Source organism: Pholcus phalangioides, unplaced genomic scaffold (assembly GCF_987345545.1).
Source record: "Pholcus phalangioides strain wild (caught in Gottingen) unplaced genomic scaffold, Ppha-v1.0 ptg000015l_1, whole genome shotgun sequence".
Taxonomy (NCBI): domain Eukaryota; kingdom Metazoa; phylum Arthropoda; class Arachnida; order Araneae; family Pholcidae; genus Pholcus; species Pholcus phalangioides.
This window is the reverse complement of record NW_028301608.1, coordinates 108,876,056-108,895,361: the sequence shown is the minus strand read 5'-3', so window position 1 is coordinate 108,895,361 and position 19,306 is coordinate 108,876,056. Positions and strand designations below refer to the sequence as shown.

Here is a 19,306-nt window from a genome sequence, read left to right as displayed (position 1 = left end):
CTACCTAGTGAGTTGTGCCGGAAGTGTAACTGTGTGTACCTAACAGTCTGAGTGAGTAGGTAGTGGCGTGTTTGATTTTTCCGTGCTGCCATCTGTATTTCAGAAGTGAAGTGAGTGATGTGTTATGATTGAATTACATATTTGTACTGTTTGTTGGTCTGTTGCTCTATGTTGCGAATATTTTTAAAGGGGGGATTGGCTCGCATTCACGCCTTGAAGTTGGGAACAACAGAAAACCCAATTTCAGTAGACCACCACTGCGACGACGGTGGGATTCGAACCCGGAAATTCGCGACTCCGTCACTATGACCACTCAACCACCATACCGGCCTCGCATGATACTGCTTACGGCTTATTCTCAAAATAATCAAATAATAGAAAATAAGCGAAATATCGCTTTATCGAAAATTGCTTATCATTCAGCTCCATTCGGAAAGTAACTTAAATAGGGTACCCAGATGTCGTGGTTTTTTCGCTTGTATAAATTCATTGTACCGAAAAGTGCCTTCGGGACGCCTGTTTCAAATGGTCTGTTTTTCTTTGTGCAGTCAAAGATCTTACGAAATAAAACTATTTCATTCGTAAATTTCAAACAGTATTATAAAAAGAAAGAATTTCAAGTGCTCAGTCACCTTCCAATGTATGTACGGCTTACTAGATGGCGATATGTGTTTCAATGTACAAACATTATTCTATATAGCAGTAGCTCCGAAAGTGCGCACCACGGCTCCTTAGGGCGGCACCACCAACTATTGTCACGGACACCGCAGTCACCTGTCCTTATTAATGTCTGCCTATTCAATACTAGAAGCGATTCCTTATTAGACTATTATGAGCAGCTGCGGATACACGCCCAATGGAGAAAGGGGGCCGCAAAACAAAAAGGTTGGAGAACCAGTGCTATATAGGTATGGGCGGAGCGGAGATACGGAGGGGTGTGAGGGGGCATTGCCCCCCCCCCCCAAAGTGTCAAAGGAGAAGTTGACTGATCTAATGCATATATGCATATATGAATTGACATCATCATCGTGCCTCCCCCCCCCTAGAAATAATGACCGTGCCCTACCCCCTTCCCAGACCTCCAAGTCTATCTTCGCCTATGTATATAGCTACCGAGTTCCGAAACTTGTGGGAATGACGATGCATTCGCAAGCACGCTTAGCAGCGCCACTTGCAGATGTTTACAACAGATGGCGCCATCATATCAACAGGAACAGCAATTGTTTTTCAATAAAAAAAACAGGACCAACTTTTTATATGCTGCATTTCTCTTTGGTTGGGGTGCATTTCAACTGAGGCACCTTTACAATAAAGAATCAAGCATTGATCATTGTTGGGGCCCATTTTATTTATCTGTGAATGTAAAAAAAACCATCCTAACGCGTGATGCTCACCTTGGGACCCCTTTATGGCGTTCACCTTAAATCCTGTTTGTAATGGATGTCCTGCAACCATAATCTCATTCCGATGTTTCAGTCGTTTTAGCGCCTTTGTACAGATGTAGTGTGATAATATTTTCGTATTACATTGTAAGTTTGCAATTTTACACTGTAATGCCTACAAAATTAGGAGTTTCAAAAATGTCTCGGTTCTGTCCGGTTTTGAATAACGGATTTTTGTCCCGGTTTCTGAGGTACCTCATCTGGTCAACCTTGACCGGACTGTAAACTATTGACGTTATAACCGTGGTATTGTTACAACCGAAGTCGTCTTTTCCGAGTTTTACCGTAATACAACCACGCAGCTGAAAAATTTTATAACCTTTTTTGTGTGCTGCTATATGTAATAGCTTTATTGAATGTTAGGAAGCATATTTTTCTAAATCGACCGTCCGTAAATCACGCCAAGGCTGAGCAAAAAAATTTTGAACTGGTGGTTGTGCAGCGAAACCACCGTCCGTCGCAGTCTGAAATTATCCGAAGATAACTTCAGACGCCAATAAAGAAATTAGAATCGAATTCTAAAAAGCATTTTATGTTTTGACGCATCGATTCGAAATTATCAAAACGGAAAAGAAAAAAAAGTGGAACGCAGGCTCCACCGAGATTCGAACTCGGATTACTGGATTCAGAGTCCAGTGTGCTACCCTTACACCATGGAGCCACGTTGGCATTCTTACCAAGATTGATCGGCAAAATAATTCTGATAATTAAGGTGACCATATGTCCTGTATTTTCCGGGACAGTCAAAGCTTTCTTTTATTTTTTTTTGCTGTCCCGGCTTTTTTGCCAAAATGTCCCGGTGTTGCACGTATTTTCAACGAAGCTAACTTGACTATTTATTCTTCAAATCAACGATTATAATTATCTTTCTAACTCAGAAATTGCATCGCGATAATTACGACTACAAACAAGAATATTCATGTCAAATATTTGTTGTTGTTTTTTTTAATTCGCTGAAATTTGAAGTGCCACTTTTTTTCCACGATTGGCGACTTATCTTATTTTAGCATGAGTTGGTGACTTTGCTTACTTTTAGCATCATTTTTGGCGATAATTGGAGATGTCCCGTATTTCGATGCTCAATTTCCCGTATTTTCCTCAAGGAAATATGGTCAGCCTTCCGATAATGAGCTTTTCAACATTTGTCAAAAACATTTTCTAAAACAAATATTTTTATTGTATTAGTGTTTCGAAAACAATACTCTTTAAGAAACAGAAAATATTATAATTTATCTCCAATCAGTATTTAGTTTAATAAACTTTTTTGATAGCGTCTTATTTGTTTTTGACACTTGATATTCATCATTTGATCATTTTCTGCACACGAGGGCTAATTAGACCGGGACATAAAACTTATTGCCGATTCCGAACGATAGGCTTATTTTCATACTCATCGAGAAGGTGGTGCGCTAACCCCTCGGTGTGGGACTCCCTGAGGTAGCGATTATTACTGCGGTACCGTTTCTGTTGTACTCCTTTGTCACGAAAGTTTTCCGACAAGGACGAACCGGGTATCGAACCGCGACACCTCTAAAGGTTCTTTGGTACTTCAAGCGTGTCTGGGCTACCGCGCCCCAGTTGATATTCATTTCTTAATCTAGTTGATGAACTATTTTGATTCCTTATCAACCATTCTTCATTTGCTATTACAAATTTTATCATTCCGTATATATATAGTTTAGTTCTATGGTTAATTCGTGGTGCTCATTTTTGTTTTGATTAGAGGGATTATTTTTTTTATTGCGAATCTGATTCTATTATATATATATTATATAATGTATTTATGTTAGTATAGTATGCACCTCTCCAAGCACAGGTTCCATATGTTACAAAAAATGAGTATATCCATGCGTAAAATATAATTTTTATTTTTTAAATCTTCGTCTATTGTATTTTTAAGTCTGTATAGTACTGCTGCAAAAGTTCGAATCTTTTTAGTTATTCTTTCGCAGTACAAATTGCGTTTGAGGTCGATCTGTATTATTATTATTGTATTATGCCCAGATAGTTATAGTCGATAACTCCGTTTATTTCTTGGCAGTTACGGTGTGATATACTTTGACTAAGGGAATGGTTATGAATATTTATATGTACATTATCAAAATTATTTATGTTCCTTGTCTTTAAGCAAATATGTTTAGTTTTCTGAATATTTAATAGCAGTTTGTTTTTACCTAGCCAACTATTTATTATGAAAGCGTCTTCTACTTTTTTCAATAAACTTTCTATTTTCATTTCTTCTATATATATATATATATATATATATACAGAACTGTATCGTCGGCAAAATATATTAAGTTTCAATCCGAGAAAAATTCGTGTATGTAAATGAGGAAAAGTACAAGTCCTAGAACAAGACCTGTACCCTGTGCTACACCCTTTTTCATTTCCAAAAATGTACTAATTTTTTCATTTATTTTAACTGCTTATTATTATAATAATTTACATTATAATAATTATATATAATTTACATTAATAATTAACATTATTATAATAATGTTCCGAACCATTTCAATAGATTGCCACGTATGCCAGCTGAGTAAAGTTTCTTCATTAGGATATTTAGATCAACGTAATCAAAGGCTCTTTTCAGATCTACAAATACGGTTATTGAATATTTGTTTAGGTTGTATCCATTATTTAGTCGATTACATAAATCCATTATAGCCATTTCTGTATTTTTTTCTTTTTGGAATCCATGTTGATTAGATGCAAAAAATGTTGGGTGATTTAAAAAAATTAAGCAATTGTTTCTTTATACATTTTTCTATAACCTTTTAAAAGAACAGGTAGAATAGAAATCGGCTGTAATTTATTAAACCAGCTACATCTCATTTTTTATAAATCGAGTGTACCTGGGAATATTTGAGCTCGGGATAAAAAAATCCGTTTCATATTGACGAATTTATAAGAGTTCTTTACAGCATCCAAATGATAGGTTAAAAAATTTTAATCATTTTAGGGGTAACTTTATCATATCCACTTGATTTGTTTTCTTTCATTTCTTTGATTACATCCTTTATTATTTCATCACTGTTTTCAAACTAAGACATGGAATTAATTGCGTTATTATTGTTTGTTTGTGTTGTGCAAAAATGATGTTGATTTTTTTCTACATCCTCCGAATTCCTGTTCATGAAATTCACATTTAATCTTTCAGCCATTTTTGAGCACATTGAAATTTCTGTAATATGTTATTCTTCACATTTTTGTTCAAAACGGTTTCATTGATACATTTCCATTGCAGTCTTTTATGTTTTTCACAAGTGATGAAATTGTTCTTAATGTATTTCTGTTTCGTGATTTTTATGAGTTTTTTAATTCTCTATCGTAGTTCTTGTATTCTATTTCAAAGGATATTATATTTGGATATTTCTTTTTGTATAACTTTTCTTTGTAGTTTATTCTATCTCTGATTTCCGTGGTAATGCATTTTTTCTTGGAATTTTTTGGATTTTTTTCTAATTGTTTTAAACCATAGGTTCGAGTTGAATGTTATCACATCTATGAATCGTTCATATTTATTTTGAGTAGCACTCTCTTCAATATGATAGCTTTTAAATTAAAATTTAAATGAATTTTTGGAATTTTCCATAGTTTATTATCGTTGTATTTGTTCATTTGCTCAGTCAATTTTTATATTTTCTTTTCCATAAAACTTTATGTAACCTATTATTCGCTAATGGTCAGTGATTTTAGTTTTATAAACAGTGAATTCTTGAATAGTTCTTTGTTTGGCTCTATAGAAAGCATGGTCAAGGCATGTTTTTGTTCCATTTCCAGTTATGTTTTCGTGTAATGGATGAAATCCGTCCGCGCCATTATATCAAGATATTTCAAGATGTTCCATTATCTTCACCATACAGATTAATATTTATTATCACCTACTATTACGGTATTACTTATCGAATTTAACATGTATAATTCAAATTCATCATTAAATTGTGATATGGTATAAAAATGTGATCGATAGATTTGAAAATTTCCAATTCATAATCAGCGAGAGAAATGAAAAGTTCTTCTGCTGTTTGGAAATTACAGTGTTTTTTTGTATTGATCTAATTGACTTGTTTATGTACATAACAACTAAAACTGAAAAAAGCTGATTACACACCCCCGTGATATTGTTTAAAATTTATAAACTGTGTTCTATAACAATTGAAATTTGCATTTGTTTCACGGTTTTTTTTTTTGTTTTTTTTTTCTCACAACATGTGCAGCTGTCAACCAGTTGCTAGGACACTTCCAGAAAATTTGACAACAAAAAGGAGACAAACTGCAAAAATATTTAGTTTTTTATTCTATGATATATCAACATTTTAACTAAATTATTTTTAATCACTCATGCCAAAAGGAAATGTCAGTTTTGTTTTTTCATAATTTAGTTGCCAAATATGTAGGGCAACTTATATAAAACTTATATAAAAATAATAAAGTCACTTGCTGAAAGTATCTGGATGATGAGGGATTTTCCCACAAACTGACTTTTCAATTACATTCTGTCATTTGATTGTTTTCTACAGTTGTTGTTGATTTTTTTCTTCTTCTTTTTTGACATCATACACGTGTGTGATGCTTAAGCATTTCTCTTATATAGAATCAGACACGCGTCTTCGCTCATTCGCATAATACTGCGGGCTTATTCTCAAAATAATCAAATAATAGAAAATAAGCGAAATATCGATTTATGGAAAATTGCGTATCATTCAGCTACTTTCGGCAATTAACTTGAATAGGGTACCCAGATTTCCCGGTTTTTTCGCTTGTATAAACTCATTGTCTCGAAAAGTGCCTTCGGGACGCCTGTTTCAAATGGTCATGGATCATGACTGGTCTTAAAGTGCTATATAGGGCCACCGAATTCCAAAACTTAGGAATGAGGATGCATTCGCAAGCACGCTTGGCAGTGCCACTTGCAGGTGTTTGCTACAGATGGCGCCATCATATCAACAAGAACAGCAATTGTTTTTCAATAAAAAAGACCCAGAGCCAATATTTTGTATGCTGCATTTCTCTTTGGTTCTGGAGTGCATTTGAACTGAAGCACCTATAAATTAATAACATATACGTATTCTATAATACATACACATTTAGAATCAAGAATTCATCATTGTTGGACCAATTTTGTTTATCTGTGAATGTAAAAAAAAAAGCTCCATCCTAACGCGTGAGGCTCACCTGGGAACCCCTTCATATCATGCACCTTAAATCCCGTTAAATCCCGTTTATAAGGGATGTACTGCAACCATAGCCTCATTCTGATGTTTTAGTCGTTTTAGCGCCTTTGTACAGATGTAGTGTGATAATATTTTCGTATTACATTGTAAGTTTGCAATTTTACACTGTAATGCCTACAAAATTAGGAGTTTCAAAAATGTCTCGGTTCTGTCCGGTTTTGAATAACGGATTTTTGTCCCAGTTTCTGAGGTACCTCATCTGGCCAACCTTGACCGGACTGTAAACTATTGACGTTATAACCGTGGTATTGTTACAAACGAAGTCGTCTTTTCCGAGTTTTGCCGTAATAGAACCACGCAGCTGAAAAAATGTATAAACTTTGTAGACTTTTTTGTGCTGCTATCTAATAGCTTTATTGAATGTTAGGAAGCATATTTTCCTAAATCGATCGCCCGTAAACAACGACCCGGCTAAGCAAAAAATTTTTGAACTGGTGGTTGTGCAACGAAACCACCGTCCCTCGCAGTCTGAAACTATCCGAAGATAACTTCAGACGCCAATAAAGAAATTAGAATCGAATTCTAAAAAGCATTTTATGTTTTGACGCATCGATTCGAAATTATCAAAACGGAAAAGAAAAAAAAGTGGAGATTCTCCACCGAGATTCGAACTCGGATTACTGGATTCAGAGTCCAGTGTGCTACCCTTACACCATGGAGCCACGTTGGCATTTTTACCAAGATTGATCGGCAAAATAATTCTGATAATAGGGTGACCATATGTCCCGTATTTTCCGGGACAGTCAAAGCTTTCTTTTTTTTTTTTTGCTGTCCCGGTGTTTCACGTATTTTCAACGAAGCCAACTTGGCATTTATTCTTCAAATCAACGATTATAATTATCTTTCTAACTCAGAAATTGCATCGCGATAATTACGACTACAAACAAGAATATTCATCTCAAATATTTGTTGTTACCCATGGAGCCCCGTTGGCATCTTTACCAAGATTGACCGGCAAAATAATTCCGATAATGAGCTGCCGAACATTTATCATGGAAATTTATGTATATGTGTATTTTAATGCTCCATTTTTATATTCGATCTCCACGTTAGCACGTGAAAAATTCCTTCCAGCCCTAGAATTTAGAGGGCCTTAAAATGTATTCAGGGTGCGTAGGAAAATCCCTTTATAATGGAATAATGGGCCATTCAATTATGACATCAGCATCGGTAGCGGGAGGGCGGTTTTCGGATTTGCTGACCTTTGATGACGGGGTAAAGGGGAGAGTTTTGAATAATGCTTACGTCATATAAACCATCTTTTATAAATATGATATATATATTTTTTTTTTAAAGACAAAAATGCACAAAAAATAAACAAAGCTAAACAAAAATGGACATGCACATAATCTCACTTTGTGACCTTCAAGGGACTGCTCATTCTTCAAGAAACCGTTTTAATAAGCTTGATCTAGTAGATAGAGAACCAGAAGATTTCTAGTCTGATATTAGTATACTAAAGGAAGGAAGGAGCAAAGAGAAATGTTCCATTAACTGCAAAAAAAATAGAACGCTCTGGCTTTGTCAGAAGTTTTTGAAATTGCCGAAAAAAAGAAGAATAGCCAAGGCTGCTGGGAAAGTAAATGAAACCAAGAAGTTTAATGCACAATTTCAAAGACAGGCAAAGAAAGATAAAGAGACCTTTTTTCTTAATTCAAAATGCAGACAAACTGAAGATGACAATAGACTAGGGAAAACACGATACCTCTACAGGAGGATTTATGAAATCACGGACAATTTTAATCCACGTTTCGGTATCATAAAAGACAAAAATGGAAATGTCTTGAACTCTGAAAAAAAAGCACTGTAAACAGATGGAAAGAATACACAGAAAATCTTTATAAGAATGGAAAGATAATAAATAGCAATATAGAAATAAATCATGAACCACTATAGGTTACAAAGGACAAAGTAAGATGGGCAACATCTAAACTAAACAATTGCAAAGTTTCAGATATTGACAATATTCCAGCAGAGCTCCTGCAGAAAACGGAAGATGAAAATATTATTATCGATGCACTAACATCACTCTGTCAACAAATCTGGTCTTTTTCTTTCTCTTTTGTATTCCTTTTCGTGTGTTACTGTCCAGTATTTGTGTAATGCGTATGTGTGTGTATTTGTTTGCTTACAATAAAAAAAAATTTCCATTTATGCTTGAGTCTAGTTTGTGTAATTGCTCTTGTTCTGTTATTCTCAATATTCTTGACCTTTTATCTTATTCTTAATCTTTACTAAGGATAAGAAAAAATTTTCCTAGTTTTTGGCAGGGGAGGTTCTAGAGGCAGGGCCGTCTTAAAAGCATCATGGGACCCCCGGACCAAGTGGTTTGGTTTTTCTGAGGCCCTACCTGATAAATTCTAGAAAATGTCAACACAATCTCATTTTTGTGAGGCCCCTCTTCACTTGAGGCCCAGGTGGGCCCATGCGTTAAAATGACACTGTTTAGAGTCTCTGTCTGGGGGAAGAGGGGGTAATGGTTTTTTTTTCAGACAGGGGTTTTTGTAATCCCGGGAAGGAACTGTGTTACAAATTTTTATTCAAGTGTGGGATTTTCTTCGTCTGGGGGGTGTAATTACCCTGATTACCGACCCCCGTGAAATCGCCGAGTCAGAGTTTCGCTGACTTTTGCTGCCAAAGGGGGGGGGGGCGGTCAAAAAAAACTAAAAATCTGCTGACGTAATACTTTAATGGGCCCTTGACTCTCGAACTGTTGATGCTAGAAAAGCATATTTCCAGTTGGAGAAAGTATCCAAATAACGTGTATTCCTCAGATACGTCAGTCATATAGCAAAGGGATATTGTAATTAATAAAATAAAAAATTTGTATAAAATGATTTTAATCTTTTGCATAAAAAATTTTGTATAAAATAAAAATAAAAAATAAATAAAAAACTAACTTTTTTTTTTTTTCATTTTGTCACTTTATCTTCAAAAAACCCAATAGAAAGTTGTTTCCCTGTCTCGCCTGAGCCCAACAAAAAAAAAAAAAAAAGCCATATTTCTACGCGTAATAGTCGCTGTGAGATATTTGAATTCGGAAATCGCTGTAAATGAGGGAAAGAACCGCAGAGGAAACGTAGAATGTGAGCTTTTCCATGAAATTTGTACGGTTCTTTCCTTTAAGTGATTTTCGAATTCTAGATCTAACCGAATAGTGCACTTGAAAACATAATGGTTTTTTTTTTTTGTTTTTGCTCAGGAGTGACAGGACAACAATTTTTTCCTAATTGGGTTTTTTTAGGACGGGGTGACCAAATATTTTCTTCAATAAATATACAACCTCTTGCAGTATGAATGACGTACCTCGGATCTACATGTCATTTGGATATTTTTTTTCAATTGGAAATACACTTCTCAGATCCTTGAGAACTCCTTTATCCTTCACTTCTCTCATCCTTGAATAATAGTTCGATAGTTATTCAAGGATAAAGTAACTAATTCATGCACCTTGTATAAATAAAATGCATTCATAGGCTAACCAAATTTAAACACTATTCATAGGTTCCCTAGTCAGGGTCGTTAGCAATATCTGCCCCTGACTGGCCCAGAAGTAGGTAAATAGAACATTCCGTTAGACCCGAATAACATACTCTGATATAAGACGCCTTCATTAACGAGAGGAACTGTCAGCCATTTTGATCTTCGCTGAGGCAACACCTACTAGAGAATTTTCAGTTGGTGTTTTCTAGTGGGTGTTGGCTGAGGTCCTACAGGGTTGCTGCACTTAATCGTCGCTTCGATCGCCAAACAGAATGAAAAAAAAAAAGGATTGCGTCAGAGACTTGGCATGGCAACCTAACAGAATGCCCCAGAGCTGAAAATGGGTAGTGACAATTGACCATTTTACTTACCTTTTCCATCGTTTTTGGCAATGATTGGCGATTTTTCGATGACATCAGCAACAATCGGCAATTTTGTTCGTGTACTTTTTGGCATCATTTTGGACTATGATTGGCGATTTTCGTAATCTTCTGGAGGAAATATGGTCACCTATTTTTATAAAGGTATATTTATAGGTTTTTACGGAATATTTAGGATGACCATATGTCCCGTATTTCCCGGGACAGCCCTGTTTTTCGGCCGTCCCGAGTTTTTAGCAAAAGTGCCCCGATTTTTCCCGTTTTTACACGAAGCTTACTTGAATTTTTATTCTTTATTGAAGTCAAAGAATGAAATTGTTTTCCCATTAATAAATTATATTATGAAAATTACAATTATAAATAAGAATATTAATGTATCACATTTGTCTTGGTGAACGTTTTATTTCGTGGAATGCATTAAAATCCACTGCAATTTGCAGTAATGCTTTATTTCCCGCCATTTTGATTTTGTGACGTAGTTTAACCAATATTTGGCAACTCTGCTTAATTTTGGCGTCATTTTTGGCGATAATTAGCGATGTCCCATATTTCCCTGTACTTGGAATACCAATTTTACGTATTTGTTTCGAAAGAATATGGTCAGTTTTAGGCATAGTTTGTCTTTTAAGGGGATAAATGCATTTTTTATGGCGCGTATTCTGTCATCCTAGCCCTACTGATTAGTATAAGAAGAAAGTGCTTTTATAGGCCAATTTTCTAATACGTAAATTTTATCTAATCAAAAAATCACCAGAAGTCAGTCTGTACAAGGTCTAATCAAAAGTAAGTTCTCAAACTTCTTCGAAATTCTTGGAAAGCTTTTGCATAGATGGGGAGCCGAAAAGGGTGGAAGGCAAATTAAGATCGTCGCGTGCGAATAAAAATGTCGCACGCGATCTCGAAGGCAGGGCCAAGAAAACACGCAACTCATTCACGAAAAAACCGTTTAACTAAGTCAAATAATGTTCTCTAATGCACACGCGGCATTCATGCACGTACGCCGGCCGCCATCTTTGCCCTAATGCCGTCAGTGCATACGAATATATATATACATACCACACAATGCAATTCATTTAATTGATCTCAGCAACCGGAAACTTCCGAAAGAAGAAATTATATTTATTGCTTTTCATCGCTCTCTGCGTAACTGCCGAATTCATGCACGCTGTAGAACGAGCTGACATTAATTGCCAAATGCTTGGACGTAAATTTATATCTGGGTTGGTCGTTCGCACACGTGATGACGTCCAAAATGTATTGACGGCATAATAGAGACGCAATGGTCGCGGTATAAAGCAGGGGGGTGGCCGGCCAATCTTTACAACAGTGCGGGCCACTTTATTAGTTTGAAAACTTATCGCGGGCCACTTAATTAAGTGCTCTAGAACTATGCCGCAGGTCGGTACCAGAGCTCCCACTTGTCTTACTTTTCCTACTTTTTGGTCAAATGTCCTTCTTTTGTCCTACTTACTACTAAGGCCGTCTTAAGAGCGTCATGGGCCTCCAGGCCAAGGGATTTTTATGAGTCGCCAACCTAGCAAATTCTGAAAAATTTCAACTAATTCTCATTATTGTGAGCCACCCTCCCCCCTTCTCTTGAGGCCTCCGGGCCGTGCCCAGGTGGGCCCATGCGTTAAGACGGCACTGCTTTCTAGGTTTTGTTCGATTTTCTCTAAGTTTCTGTCTTACTTTTCCTATTTTTTTTACCACACACAAATCCTGTCAACAAAATTCGTGTAATTGATTTTAATTGAGGAGGGAATCATCGCTATATATATTGCCAAATAATGCAAATGTACAGTAGATTGCAATTCATGATTCTGCCAAAGCAGAAATTGTATCATTTTTCAAGATATTTGTGGGGGGGGGGGGTGTATGTGTATTACTTAGTTTATTAATTTTTCTTTTTTGCTTAGTTTGAGGGTTCAACAAGTAGAGTAGTCATTAAAAACTTCTGCCTGGACGGAAACATAATAATTTTGTATTTACTACTTCATGGTCTCTTAGACAGTAATTAACATTCATCATTCAAAATTATGGTGCACATTTTGTGTATAGGTAAAACAACAGTTTACATAACGAATCAATTGGGTACATGGGCCTGTTCTAGGTTTGGTGTTTCTGCTGCAAATTCGAGAAATGAGTGCCCTTGAAAATTAGTAGAATGACAGAAGGGCGTCAAAACCATAAATCCACCTCTGCCTAGTGAGGAACCAGGTCAGTGAGTGACGGAACGAGTGACCTAGAGAGTTTGCAAGCATGAGAGAGAACAGAAGACTGTGCAAAGCACGTCAGTGAGCAAAAGAGTGACCTAGAGGATTTGCAAGCATGAGAATGACCAAAAGAGTGATTTAGAGAGCATGGACCCCAAGTAAATGAGCGTGTGCAAGCATGTGAATGACCAAAAGAGTGACCTAGAGCAAGTGCAAGCATGTGAATGACCAAAAGAGTGACCTAGAGCAAGTGCAAGCATGTGAATGACCAAAAGAGTGACCTAGAGCAAATGCAAGCATGTGAATGAACAAAATAGTGATTTAGAGCAAGTACAAGCATGTGAATGAACAAAAGAGTGATTTAGAGAGCGAGGACCAAGGTAAGTGAACGTGGGCAAGCATGTGAATGACCAAAAGAGTGAGTGACCTGGAGCAGTGGTTCTCAACCTTTGGAAACCTGCGGCCCTGTTCCATTTTATTTTTGTAAGTGCACAAGGCTCGGTCAAGCACACGAATGAAGAAAGTGAAGGGAGGGAAAACGGAACGGCCAGTCACTCTCTCTCTCTTTCTCTCATTCACTGTGGGAATGATGTCAGGACTCGGTAAAGGGCAACGGCCTGGCGGTTGAGAAACAATAACCTAGAGCGTGTGCAAGCTGCAAGCATGTGAATGACCAAATGAGTGACCTAGAGAATGAGTGAGCATGGGCGTGACCAAGGGAGTACGCAAGCATGTGAGTGACAAAAAAAGAGTGACGAAGAGACAGGCGTATTTACGGGAGTACGGGTTATAACACCATGAGAGAGAGAGAAAATTGCGGCAAAACCATAAATCCGCCTCTGCTCAAGCGGCTCGTGGCACATTAGAGGTGGAGACCACTCATGACTTTATCCCCCTTCCCAATTCAATGGCATTTCGGTGTATTTGTCTATCACAAGTAATGATCGAAAAATGTCTTTTCTGGATTGTCCGGGGGAATGTCTTGTGACAAGACACCGAGAATTCGACTGGAAGTGACACGTCGAATACGACGTTTTCCCGGTCAAAGCCAGTCGGGATCCGAATGATAAGTTACATCTTATTTGAGAACAGGAAAGAATAGGAAATTCTCGTCCGATAAATAGAAATTCGTACGTAGCAAAGAAAAGATCGATCCGAAATCCTTTCCTGTCCGGGGCAGAAAAAAAAAACGCGTCGTGGGTACCATAAAAATCCGGAATAAATCCGAGAAAATCGGAACAGCTGGTGAACATCATTCCTCTTTCACGCGCGGAGTATACAGGGTGTCCCGTAAGTGCTAATGCTGCCTCTTATCTCATCAACCGTCCGTCGCAGAGGTATGATTCTAATTTAAAAAATGATCAAAAGTAGTTCAAAAATTACCCTGTACCAGTTTTGGGAGTGAAAATACAGTGTGTAGCAAAATAAAAATAAAAATCCAAATTTTTATATGGTCCCTTCGTCCTCTAACTTCCCATTAGAAAATTGTTGCCCTGTATCTCCTGAGGCCAGCAGAAAAGATTCCATTCCATGTTTCTAAGTGTAATGTTCGCTAAGATATTCGAATTAAAAAATTATCTAACTAAATGGGAGCATGCGGGTGTAGTTCCCGGGCGCCGAGCCAAAGGAGGCGCATATTTCACCTTTTAACCACTCCTTCAATATTAAAAGGGAGCCGAAATGCGTGCTTGATCCAGCCGACCAAGCATCTAGTTGCGGCCCTAGTTAAAAGTAGTACAGGGTGGGCAAAAAGTTCGTAGAAACTTTAAAAGTTCATAAAAACCGGAAAAATAACCAAAATAAAACACGGTTTGCAGGGTTAGCATCACTAGGTCACGGGAATTTTTTTTAAGACAGGAAAAAATAACTCAAACAGCCGATAGGTGACGCTGGTACGAGTGAGTGACTTCGGTGGAAATATGCAAATGAGACGGTTATAAGAACTTGCGCTCCTAATCCGCAACCAGTTCATCATTGTAAACCGTGTATGTGGACCTGCTGCACTCTGCCGTTGCTGGATTTGTGACTCGCCTGCAATGTGTCATCCACTGTGGTGGTGGTCATGTGGAACACTTATTAACACTTACACATGCATGTACATACACTTATTAATGATCGTAATAAAACGGTTTGGAGGCATTCTGTTCGTTATTTGCGTATCTTTTCTTTGACTTGTGTACGTCAGCGCCACCTCTCGGCTGTTTTTAGGGGTTTTTTCCTGTAAAAAAAATTCCCGTGACCTAGCGATGCCCTCCAAACAGTTTTTTTATTTCGGTTATTTTTCCGGCTTTTATGAATTTTTAAAGTTTCTACGGACTTTTTGCCCACCCTGTAGTTCAGTAAAAGAGAGATAGAGGGATTTTTCCTCAGCCCAATATATCAAGGGATAAATTGATATTTTCTGGATGTTATGACGAGGTATATAAACTCCGAAAGAAAAGTCTCCTGATCTACATTGGGATTCGAACCCTGCCTCTTTTGTAAACCGGGAAAGCATGCTACCGTCTACACCACTGGAAACACGACCCTGACTTCCTTATTTCGCGCACTGGCTTGACAGGCGCTGAAATAGAAGTAGCAGCCTCAAATTCAGCAAATGCCCCCCCCCCCCTTCTCAGGTGGGCCGGTAGCGAGAGTTGGAGGGCTTTTTTCTCAGCCCAAAAAAAGATATCAAAGGAACATATTTTTCACAGTTTTTTTCCACAGTGCGTGAAATAGAGACGGCAGGGTCGTGTCTCCAGTAATGTAGATGATAGCATGCTTACTTGTTTTGTAAGAGGACCTAGGCTCCAGTGCCTGTGGAGACCAGATGACTTTTCTTTCCGAGTTTACTTCGGCATAATATCCAGAAAATACAGTCGACGCTATTTATATAACGACCCCACGTTATAGCGACCATTTCATTACAACGACCGGTGGGATAAGTCCCAAATGTTTTCGTAGAACGACTATCTATGAACGTCGATATATATTTTTCTTCCGATACAACGGAGCTCCCGATATAACGTCTGTTTTTCGACGGGAAGAAAGGGGTTGTCACATCTAGCTTCGACTGTATCTGTCTTCCTTGACATATATTGGGCTGAGAAAAAAGCCATCTATCTCTCTCTCTAGGGTCCCATCTAGGGGCCGTTAGCTGAAGTTAAGAGAAAAGCTACTAATGCCTCTACTTCAGCGCCTCACGCCACAGTTCGTGAAATAAGGAATTATCATGACTAAAAAGCTTTAGAAAAGTTTTTTTGATGAAAATTGCATTTTTATAGTTAGATTTTTAAATATATTTGGCAAGCATCGCCTCCTGGTAGTCCAGTGGTTAGGGAGCTAGCCTCTCCCTGTTTCGCAGACAGAAAACACCAACCGCTCCCTCATACGGGAATCTGTCGCGTGGCAGAACGTTGTAAATACGAAAGCCGCGCCCCGTGGAGGCAATTCGTCGCGTGGACGGCCACGAAGCAACGCATCATAAGTGACCAGCTGTAAATATTCTTAAGATATGGACCGAGCCATCACACTCTTAGTTAGTTAGTAAATATTCTCAAGATAAAGAAAACACCCAGGGGATTTTTGGGATCGGGTCTCAGGGGTATGGGTGGAAGCCCCCCCCCCCGGCCGTCGCTCGGGTTTATGGGCCCATCCCCGGGGCCGGCTGCCTGGGGTGGGGGAGGGGCTGCTGCCTCAACCCCTTAAGGACACTCTAAAAGCAGGCTTCGCGCTTGCAGCTAGGACTTAAACAGAGGGTCGGGGGTGCCGGGAAGGGGTGCTTTCTGGTGATTCACCGGCGGGTGTCCCGGCCCGGCATCCCCGGCTCTCCCCAGCACGACAAAACCCACACGGGTTAAAAAGCTTACATCCCGGAAGGGGCAGAGCCTGTGTCGTGTCTGGTCTGACAGCCTCTCCCTGTGCAGGTCTGGGTTGGAATCTCGGTTCGGGCGTGGATGTGTACTAACACTAACAAAAAAAAAATTCCCTGGACAGATCATTGTGATCTCTCGGGAATAAGTGATATGATCACTATTTACAACCAGCACTTTTATACTTTTTTTTCATCTATTTTGTTTGGCAGTTTTCCTGTTGTGACCTTTGTATTTGTATTACTACAAGTTCTCCTAGAGCTCATTTCCAAATAGGCATTCATATCTCAAAGCAAATAACCTCCATTCTATTAGCGTCCCGGCGGAATATATAATTACCCCATCCATTTCGAATCCTCTTTTATCATCACCGGCAATAACTGGCATACTTTGAAAATCTAAAATTCAAAAGCCATCTCTGAATTATTCAAAAACGGACGCCTCGGGGAAATGCGGAGCGTCTCTTTTGGAATTTTAATCCGCATCTCCTCCTACGTCTTTTCTCTCAAAACAATTCGCCCTGGAACAAAAAGGACCCCAAGCTTTTCCTATTGGATTTTTCCGTCCAGCAGCATCACAGCACCAGTATCCTCCTATCTATGCCATTTTGTACACGGTGGAACATCGTTTATACGTCACTCAGTTACCCGACTTTCACATTTCTACGACGTTTGGCTTCGTTCACAATTGGTTCCTAGGTATTTTAATGTTAAAATACCGTATTTTAAACGTGTATGAGGAACACATTTCGCCAAAAATTGGGTCTCAAAAACCGGAGGGGGGGTTTCTTATATATATATGTATAGTATTATAGATACAGTAAAACCTCGTTAAGTCGTTACTTCGGTTATGTCGTCGTTTTTCTTCGATCACTTCCAGCTTCCATAGGTAACAATGTTCATAAACTCTCGTTTACCCGTCGCTAATTTCGGTTAGATCGTCACTATGAAAAAGTTTGAGAGAGAGAGGAAAATATTATTCTTATGGCCCCCTTTAAAGAAAGAGCTGATTTGACATATGTTCAAAAGTGACCATAAAAGCCTTAGGTGCTAAATTGAAACAGTTCAATTAACGAAAGTTACGCTGAAGAAGTCAATTTGCCAACTAAAAAAAAGGTCACTGAAACATTAGAGGATCATTCGAGCTGGACGTGCTTTTCACATGGACCCCATCAATCTGAAGCTTCAAATTTAAATAAAATATCTTTGTTGAAGAACCAAACATTTTTCCACATGTTGAGGACTTCTGATGCCTGCTTTCCACCCCCCCCCCCCCAAGTCAAATGTGAGTCCTTTATCCGAAATCACCTCGTACCATGAACTACTAATGAAGAATTCAAATCACTGGAATTAAATAACGCGTATATGTAAAATTAATGTGCAAAACATACTGTTGTGTAGAGAAAGGCTAACTATTTTAAGAATTGTGGTTTGATTTATCTAAACTGAAAATAACCAGCATAAATCACGTGTGTACCAATGCATTTTACCATAAAATAAGTTAAATAAACTAAAAACTCAAAAAAGCTAACAAAAATTCCGTTTTTTTTTCTCTTTCTTTGAATTTATACGATTTTCACAATATTGCACAATGGAACTGGCGGCACTTCGCTTAAGTCGTCGCTCCGCTTAAGCCAGCCGTTATAATTTTTCTATAACGTGAGTGACGACTCATCGGGGTTTTACTGTATATCTTTTCAACTTTTCTTCATGTATTTTATGCCCAAAAAATCAGAGGGCTCCTCATGCGCGTTAAAATGTGGTAATTCGTTTATTGACACAAACCTCAATTATTCGACGTTTCCATTTATAACTCCTAATCTTTTTTTTTAAAAAAGTCATTTACATCCATCAAATACACGCAATTTTTGTAGATAGTGAAAACGCGTTGCTTAAATAGTTCTCCTTGCAATATTTTCATCGTAGAAAGTCATAGCCTTCAGGGTGATCGTTGACATATACTAAAATGTACGACTGATGGCCATTTAGAGATTTAGAGTGGGCACTTGAGCGATTTGTTTTCTTCTTGTATCGTCCGAGAGGCGTAGTGGTAAGAAGCTCCTCTACCACCGTGAATGTTGCAGTCACGTCCCAGGTTCGATCCGGAGAAAAACCACAGATAACAAGGTATTTTCCCCAACGAGATTGATGCGACCAACGATATAGATGGCACTTCTATTTTCAACCGAACTTGTCAACGGCAACAGATTCGACAACGTGAAGAAAACATTGGGAGGGCTGAAAGTTGTTGGTCGCATACGCAGATGGGGGGGGGGGGGTGCATTACATTGTTTTTTCAAAAATTATTGAAGGGGCTAGCTCACACAGCCCCCTCAGAAAATTTATTGGGGGGAGGGGGCCTCAAATGATCTCAGCCATAGGTTCCAGTGTCTAGGGGTTCCAATGATCTCAGCCTCGAGGTTCCGGTGTCTGTGAACGGCATGTGGTTAAGTGGTTCAAACTTTAAGGTGCAAATGCGAGCCGATCTCCCCGTTAAAAAGTCCCGCCACAGGCCTGCACACACACAGAAAAGGTTCAAATACTAAATCATTACGCTTCCCTCACAGTTAGAAGAATCGATGGCAGATGACAGCACTACACATAACAAGTAATACACAGAAACAATCTTCACGTTAGGTTCACAACACGTGCACGCACATTCCCGCATGTTCCAGTTCGTTAGAAATTTCATAGAGGGATT

At 38.3% G+C, this 19,306-nt stretch overlaps 2 non-coding genes across 2 annotated transcripts; both read right to left on the bottom strand.

The window, feature by feature from the left end:
• Positions 1–2,032: 2,032 nt before the first annotated feature.
• Positions 2,033–2,103, bottom strand: TRNAQ-CUG (transfer RNA glutamine (anticodon CUG)). Its single transcript has one exon. It is a non-coding gene; the product is annotated as a tRNA-Gln (tRNA).
• Positions 2,104–7,265: 5,162 nt separating this feature from the next.
• TRNAQ-CUG (transfer RNA glutamine (anticodon CUG)) lies at positions 7,266–7,341 on the bottom strand. Its single transcript has one exon. It is a non-coding gene; the product is annotated as a tRNA-Gln (tRNA).
• Between the last annotated feature and the right edge of the window lie 11,965 nt (positions 7,342–19,306).